Genomic DNA, 257 nt, shown 5'->3' on the forward strand with positions numbered 1-257 from the left:
ATTCTTTCAGCCTCAGTGAGGCTGTTTGTAGAGCAGATAGAGCTTCTTCCATAACAAACCAGATTCTTTCTCCAGGTTTATTCATAACATGTTACGGTTTAACCAAAGTGTGTAATTAGTTAAACCCGGATTATTTTCCATTATTGTCAGTAAGGAGGAAGGATCAGAACAGGATCAGAACAGGATCAGAACAGGATCAGAACAGGATCAGAACAGGGCTGATTACTATGCAATAAAGGCCGTATGAACGGTTCTCT

The sequence above is a fragment of the Cyprinodon variegatus genome, unplaced genomic scaffold, assembly GCF_000732505.1.
Source record: "Cyprinodon variegatus isolate N-32 unplaced genomic scaffold, C_variegatus-1.0 Scaffold602, whole genome shotgun sequence".
Classification (NCBI taxonomy): domain Eukaryota; kingdom Metazoa; phylum Chordata; class Actinopteri; order Cyprinodontiformes; family Cyprinodontidae; genus Cyprinodon; species Cyprinodon variegatus.